General features: G+C 46.9%; 1 protein-coding gene across 1 annotated transcript in view; it reads left to right on the top strand.

Annotated features, from left to right (window-relative positions):
- The window catches only part of Vat1l (vesicle amine transport 1 like), a 170,399-nt gene that overhangs the window by 92,015 nt on the left and 61,560 nt on the right, over positions 1-16,824 (top strand). The window lies entirely within an intron of this gene.

Genomic DNA, 16,824 nt, shown 5'->3' with positions numbered 1-16,824 from the left:
TGAATTAATGGAGATGCCAAAAGCTATTGTATTTGAAGACATTTGTTGATCATGAAATAAAATTAAGGACACTGAAGTCACCTTCAAGGATGCTGGAGTGTGAGCTTGTTCCGTGGGTTCCTGCGGTGTTTGCAGGGGGCATGGTGCAGAAGATCCTTGGCACGAAGGAAGGACAGCATTGGGGTTCAGCAGGGCACTTCCTGGAGGACAAATGAAGGGTGCAGTCTGGGCTCCAAGAGATGTCTCCCTAAGAAATCATCTAAGTTGGGCTTCTAGAACCTTGACTTGGGGAGCCATGAGAACCCTAAATATTTCTTTTTTTATTTTATTAGTGTATATTAGTTATACAGAATAACGGGTTTGTTTTGTATTCATACATGCATGTAGCACACTTTGACTATTTTCACCCTCCCCCATGACTCCCCTCATCGTTTCTTCCTCTGCTTGGGAGAAAGGAACCTTCTATACTATTGAGGGGAATGTAAAGTACTACAGGCTTTATGCAAATCAGCATGGGGACTCCCCAAAGAACCAGGCAACCTGATCAACAGGTGAATGGATAAAGAAATGTGGTATACTTATATAATATTATTCAGCCATAAAGCAGAGCAAAACCATGTCATCCTGTGAAAAATGGATTTAGCTTGAGACCAAGATGCTAGGTGAAATAAGCCAAACTCCGAAAGAAAAACACCACATTGTCTCTCATAGAAGGAATCTAAAAACCATTATATGATCTATAGAAAATGTTTATTTATTTTACATATTCTATGGGTAAGGTTCCTTATGGCATGAAGACTATCTTTTAATTAACTTTTGGGAGCCAGAGGCACCTGTCAAAGATGTAGGAAACACAAAGCTCTATGGGACAGATAGTGAGTGTGGCAGGAAGAAGCTGCTGCTACTTGGCTTCCCCAACGGTGCGATTCCTCCCTGAAGGCTTTTGGCTGGCGAACTCTGTAATCCAACACAACTGGCTGGATCTGTGCGCCAGAGCTACGTGTGTGTCTCCCTCTTCGGTGCTGGAGTATCGGAGATGGTCTTTAACAACCCAGCCATTCCAGAACCATGATTCTTCTGAGACAAGAAATACATAGTCATTACAGGAAATTCCCGAATTAGCCAGAAATATGAGCGAAGAAGAAATAGCACATCCACATTCCAGAAAAGGATAATGCCATTAGCATTTGGTTTGCTTCCTTCCAGTCTTTTTTTTTTTCCTTTTGTCTTGCGGATGCTCACTGTGATTCAATTTATTGCTAAATCAAATCGGACGTGAATGCATACTTTTTGTGGTGTAATTGCCAAGATGGTTAGCCTCTTGTTATAGTTTTCCTGAAAATGTATTTAATTTAATGAATCATTAAGTATGGCTCATTGTGGCATCTCAGTGGAATAGTGAAGAGCTGGCATCCATGGAGACAGGGAAGAAAGAAACAGGAAATAGTTTAGACCAGGGCTAATAGAAGACGCCTCCCATGGGGGAAGAGAAGGGACTTATTCTTAACCTCAAAGCACAAAGGACCCGATCAGTCTTTTGCACTGAAATCCAAGAGACAGTCCAGTGGACCCAATGGGTTCTTGTTTCTTGTATTTGAAAGCAGTCCCTCTGTTACCATGGCAACGGAATTCCCAACTATTCATTCCATGACTCCTGTGAGTTCAAGACCAGACTAGTCAACTTGGCAACTTAGTGAGACCCTGTCTCCACCTAAATTTTGGAAAGGCCCGGCTAGTAGCTTCGTGAAGATGCCCTGCCTTCAAGGTCCAGTATCCCAAGGATGAACACACACACACACACACACACACACACACACACACATAAAATCTATACAGAAAAGCCTTCGCTAATGCCACTTTGTAAGAGGAGCCATGTCTTCCTGGTCATTCTCTTGGTTGATACTCACCACTGTACTTAGCACTGCTTGAAAAGGTCTTGCTCTTTGTTGACTTGTGTAGATTTGTGCATTCCTCCCACAAGAAGACAAAGCCTGGTGAGGAGAGACCTGCACCTTGCTGTGCCAGTCATGGAGGAGATGTTCTCTAAATTCCTGTTACATAAATGAATTCATATTTTTATCAACACATGAATATGGCTATGCCATAGCTTGGGGTTTTGTAAGGGAAACAATGTAATGCAAGGTATGTTTTATAATATTTTATAAGGAATCATCCAAAGAATCATGTACAAAGAGTGCAGGAAATCTGCCCACATACTAAAGACCAAAGAATCCAGCTGAGGGCCTGGATCCTAATATCCTGCACGAGTCCCACTGAAGACCTAGAGCTCATACAATGACTCCCACAAGTCTAACTGGAGGCCTAGACCCCATGACAAAATCTCATGCAGACCCACTTCATGAATCTGTGCTGGAAAGGCCTGAAAGTCAATAGTGGAAGCTAGAAGGTCTGTGCCAGCAGGATGAAGGATCTGTGCTAGCAGACTGAGGGATCTGAACTGGAGCCAGGGAGCAACACTCGAGGGCAGCACCAGAGCTCCCCTAAAGTACCACAGCCGTCCTCAGTGACGGTGAGGTCTTGAGCCCCACCAATGATGCGGAAAGCCGAGCTCCCATCAGGAAAGCCAATGCAACAAGCTTCTCCAAGAGGGTGAGTAGTGCACCATCTTCCCCTCTGGAGTCAAGAAGCAGTGCTCGAGATGAGCACCAGAGCTCTCCCAAAATGAACCATAGCCATTCTTAGAGACAATGAGTGTCCTGCTCTCTTCCTCGAACAAGAACAGCCAAGCTCATCATGAAAGTCAGCATGACAAGGTCACATACAACAGCCCAGGAGAGCCAATGGCTTCCAACAGCTCCAACTGTTGGAACAACTTCTCCAAACAGCATCCCTAACAGCGTTCTGGCAGCTTCTCCTGCTCGGCCTTTTATGCTGCTGGCGATAGTCCTCAGGTGGGCTTCCCACACCCAGCACCATGCTAGTTCAATCCAGTTGAGTGCTACAAATTGACCCCCAAATAGAAATCCACTGCAGGCTAGTTGAATACATCCTAGGTTTAAGGATAACAATTCGTGAAATGAATGAATGAAAACCATGCACACACAACACTTACTTAGGAAGATACTGGAAGCCAAGTATGGTGGCACACACCCCTGGTCCCAGCTCTTAGGACACAATAGGAAGAGGATCAGGAGATCAAGGCCAGCTGGGTTACGTGGTGAATTCAAGATCAGCCTGCGCTCCATAGTGAGATTCTGTTTCATTGAACCAAACAGTCAATCAGTTGGTGAGTCAATCAATAGGATGTGATTCTTTGGGAAAGTCTTGCTCAGAAATGAAAACATCATGATTTCTCAACCAAGGCTACTAATATTTTGGACTAATTCTATGTTGGTAGCGGGGTCTACCCACCAGAGCACCCAAATACTGCCACTTGTGGCCATGAAAACAAACCTCTCCAGACACTGTCAAATGTCCCCTGGGTGGCACAAGGGGTAGGACCAAATCATGTGTCGTTGAGAACCAATGCGTTAAAAGAGGCCATGATGTTAATACAGTCACAAGCAAAACAGTAGGCTGCTCCTCCATGGGAGGGAGACGGACAGCGGCTGCCTGCTTGGCCGCAAAATTGGGGAGAGCCACTCCTCAGTGATACCCACCAGCTTTCTGAGGCTTTTCTACCATATTTACAGACATCTGTTTAAAACTGTACTTGGGCAAACGCAGCTATTTATCGAGCCCACACAGCTCTTCTGGGCTTGCAGAGAGCGTAGTGTTTATTACTTACAAACCTTGGCAGTAGGACCGTAATGATTTTTCCTCTCCCCTTTGGTAAATGATTGCCAGGAATTGCTTTTCAGACCAGCTCTCTCTAACTCCATTTATGCAATTTAAAACCCATGGGGATTAAAAGAAAATTTTCTTGGCCTCTCTAAGGCCTCAAACTAGAAGATTTAATAATATCAGAGGCAATTAAGGTTTCTTGTTAGCCATCTGTCTTTGACTTTATTATAAATTTAATACACAAAGCAGAGCAGAGAGACTACAGCCTCAGGTTCACTTCCAGCTGTACATTAAGGTGGGGAAAAAAAGCGAATGTCGTGAAAGGTTCTAGGCAGGAACACGTTACAAACTGAGCCACTGCAGCTTTTGTGAGCTCCCGTGGTGCGCCTGCGCCATTCTAGGGTGCCGAGTGCACATGAGTCGTAGACAACTTGCTCCTGCCCTTGAGTTTACAAGTTCATTTCTAAGACAATGCTAAACCCTGTAGCGCACTTGGAGACTGGCTTAGTAATCAATCACGGGGGGCTGGTTTCAACCGTAGCTGGCTCGGAACATGAAGGAGAACAAGGTTTGTAAAAATTGAGTGGTCAGAGATGGTTTTAAGGGTGAGGTAAGGATTGGTTGGGATTGAAAGGATAGAAATTATCTGGGTGCTGTTGGACACACACACACACACACACACACACACACACAGAGAGTAAATGATGCTACCAGGATGGACAGTGTGAACAAAATCACAGAAGTGAGCTAGAGCGGGGGAGGGACAGAGGAGAGGGCTGAACGGAGGAGAGGGAGCAAGTCTGTTTGATCAACGGAGGCAAATCACAGTGGTCTCGGGGCCAGGCAGAGGACTTAGAGTTGATGTCCTGGGTGAGAGGACTGCTCTCAGTGAGAGCGGGTGAAAAAGTGCGGCCCCGTTTGTCGTCTCAGCTGCCAGAGGCCCAACCTGTTCTGAAGGATGCTCTCTCTGAGATATGCCCCCGGACTGAATCGCTGTGGCCTCTGATTGCCATTTAATGGGCAACTGCAGGCTGCCTCACGAGCTTAATTATTTCTAAAACTCCTCTTAAAAGACATTATCTGTAGTATTTTAGAACATTATTTACATAAAAGTCTGTGACTCCACTCCCTAATGTGCTACTACTAGTCACAAGGGAATATTTAAGTGAGTTACAATTAGGTCACAGTTAAGAAGCAGTTCCTTGGTGACACAAGCCACCCTTCAGGCCCTCAGAAGCCCACCCCCATGTGTGGGTGGTGGCTACTGTGTGGACATGACAGCTGCAGAAGGATTTTTTTATAGTTGCAGAGAGTACTGGGGCTGGCCTATGAGCTAATACCCGCCTGAAGTAACGTGTCTCCTGTGGCATTCCGGCTCTTAATAAATTATGTTAATTATGGCCCTCCCTGTACGTTTCTCTTTACATTGGCTGTCGTGCAGGTGGTTACTTATTTGATGCCAGTGTCCCCAGTGTCTCCTGTGTTGCCTGCTTTGAACCTCCGTGCTAATAGTTGTGCCTTAATCACATTTGTGTCTTCCACTCTAAGCCACCACAGATCCTAGACTGAGATAAGTTTGTCTCGAAGAATAAATGAAGGGGAAAACATAGTGCTGGGTTTAGTAGATCCTCTGCTCCGTCCAGGACGAGAGGATGATTTGATACAGGAGGATTAGTATGAGACTCCAGTAACAAGGAAAGTGGAGTGAGCCGAAGGCGAGACTGCGGGGCAGAGGAGAGTGCCAGTCAGATCTAAAGTAGCTGCAGGCTTTGACTCCAGCACCATGCTGGGACGACACAAGAGGGCAAGGCCAAGCATCTGAATAGACTTCCTGGCCCATGCCGAGAGACAGAGATTGAATCAGAGTCCACAGGAGCCTGACTTACAGTCATGACTTGGTCTACAACTTCTTTGGAACCTGTCACATTTAGTACACCACACACTTTGATGCAAAAGCTGTCCCAGCACTCATCATTTACTTGGTTATTGACAGGCTACTTGCTGGTATCCATTGCTCGGTGACTTGTTACTTGTTCTAGCCAGAATAACTGGGTGTCTGTGATGCCCCTTGCAACCAGTTGACAGTGAGTGACAAGGTACTACTGTAATTATCTCAGAGGACAAGTAGATTCTTTAAAGATTCAGAGGCTCTTTCCCAGACGCAGTGGGGGTGGAGAGAGGATTTTGCTAGCACCACTTTGACAGCTTTCAGAGTATGAACAGGAAGGTCAGGTAATCTGGAAGCAGGAGAATGGGAGCAACGGAGCAATCCTGCTGAGGCTCTCCCTGGAAATGAATGGACCAAGAAGCATCGGAAGGCAGAGATGATTAAGGTTCTTCAGCCTGGAAGAAAGTGTAAGCATTTGAGTTAGCAATGGCGAAGATGCCATGCAAATCTCGATGAGCTTAGGCGTGAGCTTGGTCTAAAGGATCCTGCAGCATCAGGTGGAGACATCTACAAGTAGTCCAAACCCACAGGGAGGCAACAAGGGGAAGGGCTGGGTCACGCTGAGCCTGGCATTCCTAGAGGATTTGTTGACCAGCAAGCGCTATCGTAAGTGCTTCATGGATTAACTTTCCAGGAAAGAGTTGGATTAACTTTCCAACTCGCTTAACCTTTCCACTAACCCAGAGACCAGCTACCATTATCTCTACCTGACAGATCATAGAAATGAGACTACAGAGAAGTTTAATTGACCCCAGGTCCTGCTCATAATTGAATGTGGTGGATGTGTGAACCCTGGAGGGAGGCTAATGCACACAACTTGTTCAAAAATGGTAACAGATGCACTCAACTGAACGAAAGAATGAGCAAGATACTTATACAACAAGCAAACAGCATAGTGGGTTTCTATGTTCCAAGCACTTCGCCAAGCCCTTAACCTTAATTAAATAACTTGATCTGCACAGTTATCCTGAGCAGTAGCTCTGATTATCTTCACTGTGATACAATGAGGAGACAAAGGTACCCAGGGATGGAAAAGTGCTGAAAGTCACACACCGAGCATGTGGCACAGGTGGAGTGGAGGTCTAGACAGTGTGGCTTCCAGGCTCCTGCCAGGGACTTCAGCTTCCCAACCACTGAGGGAAAACCCAGAATCTAGCATGGCCACCATTCACAAAGAAGGCAGCAGATAAGGTGTCCACAGACAGACTGTACAGGGGACTGTGGTCCCCTGATGGGTCAGTAGCATCCCCTGCTGCCAGCAGTCAGGAGGCCCCTACAGAACAAGCCTTGGAAAGGGACTCCAGGGCTGATCCTGCCAAAGCTGTGTTAGTAGAAAAATGAGGGCAGAGTGTGAGCACAGGGGATCAGGAAGTGAATGTGGGTGGGACAGATAGCCAGCATGAGCCACTGCTTGGTGGCTCACAGTACAGGTGCTGGAAGGCAACCCTTAGGCACAGAGGCCAGAGCAGCGCTGCTGAGAGAATGGATTAGAGTTTGCAGAAGGGTAATGAGGGGCTGCTGATGGGCACAAGACTTCTTTGGGGAGGAATAAAATTGGTTGCACAACTCTGAATGTGCTAGAAACTTTTGAATTGTCCACTCTAAATGGGTGAACTGTGTGCTATATGAATTCTATTTAAATCCAAATGGCAGATAGTGTATGAATGCACACACCCAGGTGCACACACACACACACACACACACACACACACACACACAATTATACATTGAGACAGAGACAGGAAGAAGGGCTGGGTACAGCTGAAGAAGGAGGACTTGGAAGAGAGGAAGTGGTGCAGCCTGGGGGGTATGGGTCCTGGCCCCAGTCTTGGCTGATGTCCCGACTACGTGGCCTTGGGGAACACTGCCCTTAGCCCATCCTCCCAAATCTCAGGTGAGAACACCATGGAAGCCTCAGAAGCAATGCTATAGCTATCCCCTGTCCTTCCCCTTCATCTTTTCTTCCCTGCATATCCTCCCTTTTCTCCAGTAGGGCCCTAGATTTTCAGTTCAACATAGTCTCCCCACCCACCCACATTTCCCAAGCCGCGCCTTGCTCGGGCCTGAGCCCTGCACTGAGTAATACAGCACCGACCGAATAGAGGCCCCCTCTTGCTCAGCTTGTCCACCTGTGGGAAAGCTGAGTCCTGGATCTCTAGGCATGTCCACGCTCTGATTCCCGGTGTCTTCGATGTGTTGCTTTATATGGAAAAGGAACATTGCTCTTCTGAGTGATCATTCTGAGATGAGGGAATTAACCTGGATCATCCAGAAGCACACAGTGCACAGCAGGGAGCCTTGGAGAAGGGGGACAGAGAGCCAGAGTTAGAGAAGGAAGGCAAGATGCTGCAGGGCCACAACCCCGAAATGAGAAGGATCTGGAGAAGCCAGAAAATGTAGCCCGCAGAATGAATAAGCCCTTCCTCCCCATGCCTTGATTTCAGCCACTTTAAAGGCTTCTGGCTTACTGAACTCTAAGGGAATAAATTTGTGTTGTTTTAGGCCTTTAAATTTGTGATCATTTGTTACAGCAGCAGCTGCAAACTAATACATCATCCCTTCAGCAGATATCTCCAAGGTGCCGGTGTACCGCTTGCTAGCCCCTACATGGGCCTTGACAGTGCAGTGGCAGGTGAAAAACTCTGGGATCCGGGCTCAGCAGACAGCCAAGGTGGCAGAAGAGAAGCGTCAGGTAGCCACATAGAGGGGAGTGGAATGCAAGGAGAGAGCTGGGCAGGGTTGAGGCCCAGGCCTGTGTCCCCGCCTGTGCCATGGCCTAGGAACTGGAGAGTCGAAACAGAGACAGAGAGCGGGGGAAAGAGCTCATCAGGCTGAGCCTAGACTGATGGGAGGCTTGGGAGGAGACCAGAGTGTAGAACTCACGCAGTTGTCCAAATACACCTGTTGTTCCAGCCTCGCTGCACAGCTGTGACGCTGCGCCTCTGCCTTCACTCAGGCTGTTAACTGTGCCCACCATGCCCTGTCCTCCGCCCTGTTCCCCTCCAGATGTCCTAGTCACCTTCTGAGACTCAAGCATGATGCTACTAGCCGCTTTGTGAAAACCCCTTCCCTCCAAGTATAGAAGCCACCCCTGAGTGAGGAAGGGCTGCCTTCAGTTCCCAAGCACTTGCCCTCCTCATTGATAGCCTCATGGACAACGACTTGGGGAAAATGGCAAAAAAATGCTGATGCCCTTCAGCTCTTCATTGGAGTAATAGCATGACCTAACGTGCAAAGCTACTTCATCCATTGCTTGACAGGTAGCAAATGCTAGATGGTTACTGCTGTTATTAATGCATTGTAAATGTCTCCCTGACCCAATTTGGGGTCTTTGAGGTCAGAGTCTCTTTGCCGAGGTGCCCAGCCTGGAGAGCCCACGGTCATTGCAGGATTAGGTTTATTTGCAGCTGATGGCTTCTTATTAGGAGGCTGGGAGCTCAGCTCTGAATGCATTCCTGTTATGAAGAAAATAATTGTTCTTGTCATCACGCCTGTCACTTGGCTGGAAATACATCACCAATTTCCTTGTGAGCCAGGGAGAGCATCCATGCATGCATGCTTTTCTTGGCTGTATTTTTAAAAAAGATCTGGACCAGTGTTGTGCAGCTTCCAAGGCCTAGCAATGTTCTCTTTACCACTGAAGTTGAGAAATCACTTTATATAGCTTATTTACAAGAAGATCACAGGGGACATTTTAAAGTATTTTCCAAGATATATGACCTGGCATGTACATCACAGATTCTAACCCATGCACCCAAGTAGGTAAAAGAGACTACTTTGCTGCAGATGAAAGTTTGTTTGAATATGAGAGCACACACGTCCCAATCGGGAAATGCAGAGATGAAGGTCATGCCTTGGCAGGCAGACGTGCCGTGAGTGCTCCCTTCACCCCTCCTTCTGGAATCCTCTCTGCATCCGTTTAGTCCATTGAGAACGGAGATGCTACCCATACCTCCTGGTCCTGCCTAGGATTGCCGTGCCACCCACTGAGCCCATGTGTGGCGCACTTAGGAACTTCAGAGTTCTCTGCCCACCCACAGCACAGTCTGCTCATGCTTCTAATCAGATGCTACAGGCACGTGGATAGCTTGACATTCTTTACCCTCTGCCTCCTGGCTAGATGACCCATATACTCCATTTTTCTGTCCCTTGCTTTGTTATAAAATGGGAACAAGGGGCCCTATTTCCCAGAGTAATTGTGTATTAGTTTGCTAGGACTGTTGTCTTAGTTACTTTTGTCACTGCTGAGACAAAATACCCAACACCCACACTCAAGAGAGGAAAGGTTTATTTAGCTCACGGTTTGCAAAGGTTTGTCGTCGGCTGGCTGTAAGACAGCTTGGCGTGGGACAGGGCCATCGCAGGGAAGAAAAGTTCATGACAGGCAGAAAGTAACGAAACAACAGGGCAGAAGGCAAGCCTCTCGCTGCCCTTTGCTGTGCCCAGGCTACAATGATTGGAACGGTGCCAAACCCTCAGTGGACTGAGTAATCACGCACCCTGGATCCTAGCACTGCACAGTGTATCAGTCACTCACTCTAGATTCAGCCACTTCTGAAAACGCCCCACTTATGACCACACGAGGCTTGGCGGAGGGGCATCTAGAAACAAGCCATGCCAGCTGGCATAACAGACCCACCAGCTGTGTGGCTTAAACAACAGAAACGTACGGTACAATCTCCCCATTCTAGAGACCAGAAGTGTAAGGATCAGGGTATCTGCTGGGTGACTTTTTCTGAGTGCTGTGAGGCCAAAGCTCTCTCTGCTCTTTGCTCTCAGCTTCTATTGGTTCTGGCAGTCTCTGGTGTTCATTGGCGGGTAGACACATCGCCCCATTTTTTCCTTCGCTTTGCATGCTATTCTTCCTGTGTGCATCTGTTTCCCCAGCTCCTCTTTTTATAGGGGCACTGGTCATGCTGATTTGACTCCCACTCTGCTCTAGAATGACTTCATCTCAGCCAACTCCATCTGCAAAGACCATGTTTCCAAATAAGTCAGGGTCTGAGATTCTGGAAGTTAGGACTTTAACGTACAAATTGGACAAGTGGGGAGGGAAGCTGCTCAACTCCTATCCAACTGTGAATCAGCTGCAGTGGGCGAGTGGAAATGTGCCGCGAATTGTAAAGGGCTAAGAGACGACATTTAGCCCAAGAGTTAACAGGGAAGAAGCTAGAAGAGGCTGCAGTCCTCCACCCTCTTGGACAGCTGTCAGTCCCTTGGGGCGGGGGCTACTGATTCCTGTTCCCGGTCCATGGGGATGTTGGAAATGCCCAGAAGAGATGTGCCACCTCAGAAGAGGAAGCCCAGGGACAGGGCACCCAGCCTTGCAGTCATCATGCAGTCAGTCTTCCACGCTGGCCTCCTCTGGCCAGCCTTGCGGCCGCGTGCCCAGGTCAGCTGGTACACGCTGCTTCCGCTGTGCTCTCAGTGCTCTCCAGAGGCATCTGTGGCGCCTCTTTGGGGAACAGAAGCTCTCCCCAGCACGAACGATAAACACATGCTGCTGTCTGCTTTCCTGCAGCCTCCAGCCATCTCGGCTCCGGTTGCTGAAGTGTCAGCTTGTTTGGGGAAGGCCTGCCAGGAAAGCACCACACTCCTGTTAGTCATTTAATGAACGCCCAGTGAGCAGCTGCCAGCAGGGGCCCTGGACAAATGACAAAGTAACCAGAGTGGCTGAAGCACGGGGATGGCCCTGAGCCAGGCAGGATGCCCTGCCAAGCACGTGATGTTCGTTAGTCCACCTAGATGTGGGCCGGTCTTGTGAGAATGGAACTGTTATCCCCCTCATTTTACAGATGAGAAAACTGAGGCTCAGAGACAGGGGTAAGTGACGGAGACAAGGCCACACAGCCAAGAAGTGGTGGAGCCAAGACAGGACACCTTATCAAGGTCTCAGTGCCCTCCAAGAGGGGAGTAACTTTGTACCCAGCCCTTCTCTCTGGTTGTCACCCCTCTTGGACTCGAGTCTTCCTGATTCACTCAGGAAAAGACTGGCTTTCACAACCCTGGCTCTCATTGCCTACTTTCTTTGATTACAGACAGAAGACTTTGCATCTCAAGCCTTAGTTTTCAGCATCTGTAAAATGGGAATAACCCTTGACCATCTTGCCTATCCCAGAGTCTGTTGCAAGCAATGTGAAGCTGCCAGCTACAGACAGGGTTGTAAATGTCAGGGGGTGGGTGCTTGGTATATACTTTAGTCTATTTCTTCCTTTCTAGTTCTCTTCCAAAACATGTGCCATTTCCCAAGCTTCCCGGCACATCCATATGTGGTAGCCACTAGGGAGCTTGTGCAACAAACACCAGCCAGGAAAAATGAGCCCGTGGAGGTTAAGCCTGGACCCTGTGATCAGTGCTAGCATGGTGCTTGCTTCACCTCTAGGGGTGGAGCAGTTCTGCTCACTTTCCAGGTGAGTCAGAGGATCGAAATGAGGAGAGCTGCTGCCTGCTCAAGGCGGAGGCCCTAACCCCTGCGCTCCACCTGCGCTCCACTGTCGGGGTCTGCACCTCCCTAATTCTCTCTTGGTCTTGTCCCAAAGCTGTACAAAGCTGTACAAATCACAGCAAGTTGAGTCTGAGTTTCACTGTGCTGTTGCTGCTTGGCAGAGGAGATGTCCCCAAATGGGCACTTTCCTTTCCACATTCCTGTCTGCAAGGCTACGCCGGGCAGTGCAGAGGTGACATTCAGAGATGTTACGCCCTCACACGCCTCCTTCTCTTGGCTCCACATGTTACCTTGGTGGGAATCAAGGCCCACAGTAAACACACAGATGGAGGTGGGACAGGTGGCCTTAGGGGGACTCTAAAGACTTTACACAGCTAGACTGAGAAAGGAGATTTGCACAAAGCAGCGAACCCACGAATCAAAGCCAGGGCTTTCTTTTCTAGAGATTGTGCTCATAGATGCATATGTTTGTGCAAATCCTTCATGTGCACGTGTTTCACATGCTTATTTGTCCTTTCTCCTACCATATGTTATATTACTAGAATAAATTATACACAAATATTATAAAACCACAAAAATCTTAGGAAAACAATGACAAAAGGATAGCCCACGAGACACCGCTGCTGTTGTTCTACCTTGCCCCTTCTGGGCTTTCATTCCCTGCTTCCTTTACTGTTGCTATAACTCTGCAAGCTCCACACAGAGCCTGTTAGGATGCTTTAGAAGGAATACGGATTCACAGTCATGGAGCTATTTGCTGTGGACCAACGTTGTCAAGAGCAAGGGAGAGGAACTACATGAGGTGATCAGAATGTACAGGGAATGTTTAAAGACACGTTGCTATTAATCCTCCTCAACATACTCCTGCCCCCCCACCTCCTCTAGCACATTTATTCCCTTGCTCCTGCCACTTTCTGAAGCAGTTCTGGAAGTGCTCTTTCCTGAGTGTCTTTACAAGGTGTGATCAAAATTACAGTGCATGCTGTTGCCAGGTGCTGTGCAGCGGAGGGCGGACTCGCACAGACGTCAGCAGTGCGTCTTCATCCACCTCATCCCCCGGCACCCTGCAGCTTCTGACCTGTCCTCCAAGCTAAAATGAAAGGGAACGTTTTGAGTCAGTTCAGGATGTCGAGACAGCTGTGCCAATGCGTTGCAAGCAGAGACACTCAGGAAGAAGGACTTCCAGAGCTGCTTCAGAAAGTGACAAGAAGCACGTGATGATGTGTTGAGAGCCAGGGCGAGGATTTTGAAGAGGTTAATGGACCTGTGACTTTTGCTGTAATAGATTTGGGAGATGTAAACACGCATCTTTCGATCACACTTTGTAGATTTGCTTCTTAGCTCATGGCTGCAGAGGCAACAGGTTCAAGGGGAGCAGGCAACAGGTTTGGGTGAGAGAGCAAACAGCCAAGTAGGAGCAGGAGGGCTGGAAGGCGTGGGGCTGGCGGGACCTTGAGGTACAGAAGCAAGACAGCGAGTGTAAGGCCTGTCTCCTGCTGCTTACCTTTTAGTGTTTGCTGCATTTTCTCCTTTAGCTCCTGTGCAGACACAGAATCATATTTTAAAAATTGTTTCTTGAGTTCTATCAAACGCCTGTGCCGAGATCCGCTTGCCTGTTCTCATGTCACAGTGCTGGACTATGCAGCCTTTAGACACACTGTCCCAGACAGCAGGCCTGGTCCTTCCTCCCTGCCCCAGCTCTCAGCAGCAGTCGGCTTGGTCGTCCCACTGGCAGAGGCTGCAAGAGGGAACCACACTGGTCCTGCCTGCCCCTGCCTGGCTCTGACGCTGCCCTGCCCAGCCTAGGGACCTGAGCAAGAACTACCTGCCTGTGGCGTAACCCTCAATGTGCTCCTGTCCTCACCAGGCCCCAGGGTAATGTTCACCTCATTTAAGGATTCCTGGGGAAGCAAGACATTTTTATTGAAAAGCTATTAGCCAAGATATTTCAGTCCAAAGTCATTCAGTTTTCTTAACTTTGACACATGTGCTTTCACGTAATGTAATCAGTTCTTTGAGATCTTCGGCCCTGCTCCGCTAATGCTTTCCGAATCTCTTTGCACTGTCTCTTGTCCCCCAAGGGGACTGGCTCCAGACAGCAGGGGTATTGACCCACACGGATGGCCAAACCACAGATGCTCATGTGTCCTCTACAAAGTGGCAGAGCTAATTTTAGCTATATATAGCCTATGCTATATATATATATATATATATATATATATATTACTGATTGCATCTAATCTATGCTCACCCTGCAGTAGGCTCGAGATTGTTTTAGATTACATATACTACCTGATGCAATGTAAATTCTGTGCATAGTCATTATATTGTGTTGTTCAAGGAATACTACAACATTCTGTCCATGTTCAATGAAGACGCGATTGTCTTTCACGGATGTTCCTTCTGTGGTTGGTCCAATCTGCAGATACGGAGCCTGCAGATATAGAAGGCTGTGTGTGTATTCCTCACTAAAATTTTCCATACGAGAAGTTAAAAGTCTTACATAACCATAGACATCGCTGGCTGCTTATTCCTTTGTGTTCTATTCGGCTAAAAGGTAAAAAGAATAGAGGCAGGAACCACAGATGAAATAAGAAATGCATAATAGTCACTTTCCAGCAATTAACCTCACCTGTGCATGTCAGGGGACAATAGTGAGCTGACTTATTTATGTAATTTATCACATTTCCATAAAAACATTTTGTAAGTGCCTCAATAAATGCCAAGGCACTTGATGAAATTCAACAGCTAGGTTTTATTCAATCACTAAGCTTTTCAAACTCATAAGTGCTTCAACGCAGAATTTGAAACCAAAAATGAAAAAAACAGAACTGTATTTAGTGGGAAAAGACAAAATGCTCAGCAAGGTAGACAAGGCAGAAATGGACTCTACCATGAGGAAGGAGTGCTGGTAAAATAAATGTTATGAATAAACTCATCCAAAAGATGAAAAGATCATGCTTCTGATGCTTGTAATGCAATGCTTTTAATATGTGGTAATTCCAAAAATTTATTTCCTTTTTTTTTGTATTTTAGGGGTCTACAGGGTGTGCAGGGTCTCACTACTAGATCAAACTTGTAATGATCCACCTGTTTACAGCCTCCCAAGAGCTGGGATTACAGGCATGCGCCACCATGCCCAGTCTCAATTGCCATCTCAGTGCACCCCAGGTCAGGGCTGACACAGCAGGCCTGGGAATTGAACCCCCAAGCCCCTGTGCCTGTTTGCGGGTGCTTTAATCCGCTGAGCTATTTGGCCGGCCCTTTCCTAAAAATTTTGTTCATGGTGATGCACTCTGTTCTTTATACACATCTCTAACTTTAGTCTCAGACCTGCCTATTAGTAGACAAGGTTTTGGTGAGAAACGTACCCTCACTAAGCTCTAATTTCTTCTTCTGTTAGTTTTGGATGAATTATAACAGATACATGGCAAACACACAGAAAACAAGATCTCTGCCTTCTAAGTTCTGTCTTTGATGTATTCTTGGATACTTTTCCTCCATTTTAAGTCCAAGACTTTAAAGTGCATTTGCCTCTTAAAGTAATTTCGAAAACACGCTGTGCAGTAAGTAGTGAACACATATAACGCAGTCCTTTTGGGCCTGTGTTGGTGGGAGTGAAATTTAATATGTTAACTTTTTAATAGGTACTAAAATTAATAGTAGCTGTACTGTTGACCTTTTCCAAGCCAAGCATTGAACTAAGCCAGAGTATTCAAAAATGGAAAACACATACCTAGAGGTCCAAATATATCACCGAGGAATTGGAACCAGCTTGCCTCATCTTCGAGGGTGGCTCTTTGAAGGTCAGCATGGGTATTTTCTACTTTTAGAAGCAATTGCTCACCGCTACTTTGTTTAAAGACTACTAGCACATAACAGAATAACTGCACGCCCCCCTTTAAAAAGCTTCCATGTCTATTATTTTCTACCACTCTTTCTTATTCCTAGTGTAATTGATTTGCTCTCCTATTTCATTAAAGGCGCCCATGGTTTGTCGATGTGGTTTGTCTATTCCGAGGTTTAATTTATTTATATCCTACTTTATGTTTAATAGCTTTTAGTTTCAAGCATTATTTTAGACTCCTTGTTTCATTTCCTTCCTGCTCAGGCTGCCTGAAGAAAATACTATAGACTGAGTGTCGTAGCAATAGAAATGTATTTCTCACAGCTGTGAAGGCTGGGAATTCAAGATGGAGAGGTGGGCTGATGCGGTTTCCGATAAGGGCTCTGCTTCCGGCTTGGAGATGGCTGCTTCCAGCTGCATCTTCCCATGGTAGGGAGGAGGCTTGAGCTTCTGCAGCCTCCTCTTAAAATGGCACCAGTCCCACCACGAGAGCCCCACCTTTTGGTTCTCCTCCAACCCTGCCTACCTTCCCCATACCTCGTTTCCAAATACCATTGCTCTTAGATTGGGCTTAGGGCTTCAATCCATAAAACTTCCCAGATTTCCCAGGGAGAGACTGTATCGATCTTGCTTTTCTTTCTAACTAATATAAGAAGTTGAAGCAAAGGAATATGACATGAATTTTATTCGTGCAATGCATGGATTCTTTCCCTGGTTCGTTTTTTAAATGAAGGAATTATTATCTTCAATTCACATTCTGTTGCACTAAATATGTTTTGTCATTTTAAGCCAACTTGCTTTCACTGAGTAGCTACTCCTCTAAGCTTGGAGTGAGGTTCT

The sequence above is a fragment of the Octodon degus genome, unplaced genomic scaffold, assembly GCF_000260255.1.
Source record: "Octodon degus isolate 3935 unplaced genomic scaffold, OctDeg1.0 scaffold00011, whole genome shotgun sequence".
NCBI lineage: Eukaryota > Metazoa > Chordata > Mammalia > Rodentia > Octodontidae > Octodon > Octodon degus.
This window is presented reverse-complemented; position numbering and strand designations above follow the sequence as displayed.